Genomic DNA, 3732 nt, shown 5'->3' with positions numbered 1-3732 from the left:
ATAAATTCATTCTTTTTAATAGCTGAGTAGTACTCCATTGTGTAAATGTACCACATTTTCTGTATCCATTCCTCTGTTGAGGGACATCTGGGTTCTTTACAGCTTCTGGCTATTATAAATAAGGCTGGTATGAACATAGTGGAACAAGGACCTCAAGCCTTACTACAGAGCAATAGTGATTAAAAAAATGACATGGTATTGGTACAGATAGACACATTGATCAATGGAATAGAATTGAAGACCTAGAAATAAAACCACACACTTACAGACACGTGATTTTAAAGAAACCAAAAATATACAATGGAAAAAATAAAGCATCTTCAATAAATGTTGCTGGTCTCACTGGCTGCTCGTATGTCAAAAAATGAAAATAGCTCCATGTTTGTCACTTTGCAGGAAAATTAACTCCAAGTGGATCAAGGACCACAATAAAAAACCAGATACACTGAATCTAATAAAAGAGAAAGTGTGAAAGATCCTTAAACTCATTGGCAGAGGGGACATTTCATAAGGAGAATTCCAGTGGCTCATGAATTGGTAAATGGGACCCTGTGAAACTGGAAACCTTCTGTAAGGCAAAGGACATAGTCAGTAAGACCTATAAATTGGGAAAAAGTTTTCACTAAGCCCACATCTGATAGAGGGTTAATATTCAAAATATATAAAGAACTCAAAAAGCTAACCACAAAAAATAAACAAACAAACAACCCAATTAAAAAAAATGGGGTATAAAAACCAAGAATTCACAACAGAGGAATCTCGAATGGATGGGAAGCACCTAAAGAAATGTTCAAAGTCCTTAGTGATCATAGAAATGCAAGTCAAAACAAACCTGATATCCCACCCTATATCAATCAGAATGGCTAAGGTCAAAACATCAGGTGACAACACATGTTGGTGAGGATGTGGAGAAAGAGAAAAATTCCTCCATTGCTGGTGGAGTTGCAAACTGGTACAACCACTTTTGAAACCAATCTGGAGGTTCCTCAGAAAATTGTAAATAGATCTACTTGAAGACCCAGGAATTCCACTCTTGGGATTATACCCAAAAGATGCCCCAACACACCATGTTCATAGTGGCCTTATTTGTGATAGCTAGGAATTGGAGACAACCCATATGTCCCATGACAGAAGAATGGATACAGAAACTGTGGTTCATTTACACAATAGAACACTATTTAGTTATTAAGAACAAGGACATCTGAGTTTTGCAGGCCAATGCAAGGAACTAAAAAATATCATACTGAGATCATCCTGGGTGAGCTAACTCACCCCAAAGGACATGCAGGGTACATAAATGATATGCATAAGTTGATATTTATTAGATAGATTTGGACGTTTAGATTTTATTTTTAACTTAGAGTAACTGCAAATGCCAGAAAACTAGAAAGGAGCTATGTGGGGATTTTAAGAAAAGGCAATTATAGAACACAGGTTGTATTAATAGGGAGAGGGTGATTATGGAATGAAGGTTCAGGGGTGAAGGACGAGGCAGTATAAACCAGAGGACATGCTGCATGGAGAAATAACTAACAATGAGGATGTTTTAAAAGGCCATCCATGGAAACTTAAAGTGCTTTAACCCAATTATATATGTTAAAATATATTTATATATTATACCTGGATTGGTGGCAGCAGATAAAGTTCCTACCCTAAGCCATACAATATAAAATAAAATTAACAGTGCTAAGTATGAGATATTACACTTCACGTTATTGGTTGGAGAAGGAAACCCCACAGAACAATATAAACTTATTGACATTGTTTTTTTTTTAATTTTTGCCCATCATAAGTTGATGTTAATACCATATGAAGAAAATGATGAATACTTTGACAAGAGTTGATAACTAAGGAGCTGAGAAAGTCTTACCTCAGCTGAGGAGTTCTTCGCAGATGCTAATTTCCCAAGGGAGGGGCAGTCAGTTTGTAGGGATGTGATCTGTGTTTTAGTGGCTAGATCTCTATGATCATGCACACAGTAGCGGCACAAACTATATTCTGGGCTAGAAAGGAAGACATGAAATAGGAGAGGAGATGTGAGCACTATGGGAGGAGCAGAACTAACTAGTTGCTAAGACAAAAAAATTAGACTTGAGTAATATGGAAGGAGTTAGAAAGGAGAAGTGGAGGCAGATATTACCTGCAGTTCTAGTATTCAACTTTTAAATGATGGTTTTTAATTCAGTATATAGAATAACAGACATGCATATTACTTTGTTGGTGGATATTCACTGTTTTGTTTTGTTTCAGATAGATAACCATTTGTTGAAAAGGCTAACTTTCCTTTATTTCAGTGCATGTTTTGACATATTTATTAAAACTAGATGTTCATAGCTGTGCGAATTTATCTGGGATTCTCATTATGTTCTGTGGTCTACATATCTAATTTTCTTCTACTATAATGCTATTTTAGACACAATGGCACTATTGTGCAATTTAAGGTCATTTAAATATAATACTTTGGCTCTTCTGAAAAGAATTTATTTGGGTGAGCATGATTATTTCATATTAATTGATGGATTAATTTTTATCTCATTCCTTGAAGAGAATGGTTAGAAAATGTTTGATAACAATGAATCTATAGGTTGACTTTAGTGCCAGAGGAGAGTCAGCCTACAGGGAAGGCTCTGACCCCAGGACTCAGGAGCTGGATCAGAGATCCAGACTTCTGGACATCTACCCTGTAAGAATAGAGCTTGCCTGCAGAGAATGCTCTGACCACTGGGACTCAGGTGAGAGAGTTGAACACCCAGGAGTGCTGACAGAGGCTACCAGAATCACAGGAGTATCAAGCTCCAGACAGGCAGCTAGAACATTAACACCAGAGATTTCCAGATGGCGAAAGGCAAACATAAGAATATTGTTAACAGAAACCAAGAACACTGGGCAACATCAGAACCCAGTATGCCCACCACAAGTCCTGGATACCCCAACACACCCAAAAAGCTAGACACTGATTTAAAATTATATCTCATGATGGTGGTAGAAGATTTTAGGAAGTGCATTAATAACTCACTTAAAGAAATACAGGAGAACAATGCTAAACAGGTAGAAAACCATTAAAGAATTACAAGAAAACACTGATAACAAGTAGGAGTCCTTAAAGAGTAAACACAAAAATCCCTTGAAGAATTACAGGAAAACACAACCGAACAGGTGATGGAATTGAACAAAACCATCCAAAATTTAAAAATGGAAGTAGAAACAAACAAACAAAAAACAAAACAAACAAACAAACAAAAACAAAACAAAGGGAGACAACACTGAAGAAAGAAACCCTAGGAAAGAAATCAGGAGCCATAGATGCGAGCATCAGCAACAGAACACAAGAGATAGAAAAGAGAATCTCAGGTGCAGAAGATTCCATAGAGAACATAGACACAACAATAAAAAAAATGAAAAATGCAAGAAGATCCTAACTCAAATTATCCAGGAAATCCAGGACATAATGAAAAGACCAAATCTACAGATAATAGAAGTAGATGAGAAGAAAGATTTTCAACTTCAAGGGCCTTCAATGTCTTCAACAAAATTATAGAAGAAAACTTACCAAACCTAAAGAAAGAGAACATGCAAGAAGCATACAGAACTCCAAATAGACTGGACCAGAAAAGAAATTCCTCCCAACACATAATATTCAGAACAACAAATGCACTAAATAAAGATAGAATATTAAAAGCAGTAAGGGAAAAAGGTCAAGTAACATATAAAGGCAGGCCTATCAGAATTACA

This window comes from Mus caroli, chromosome X (genome assembly GCF_900094665.2).
Source record: "Mus caroli chromosome X, CAROLI_EIJ_v1.1, whole genome shotgun sequence".
NCBI lineage: Eukaryota > Metazoa > Chordata > Mammalia > Rodentia > Muridae > Mus > Mus caroli.
The sequence above is the reverse complement of the archived record's forward strand: the minus strand, read 5'-3'. Positions refer to the sequence as shown.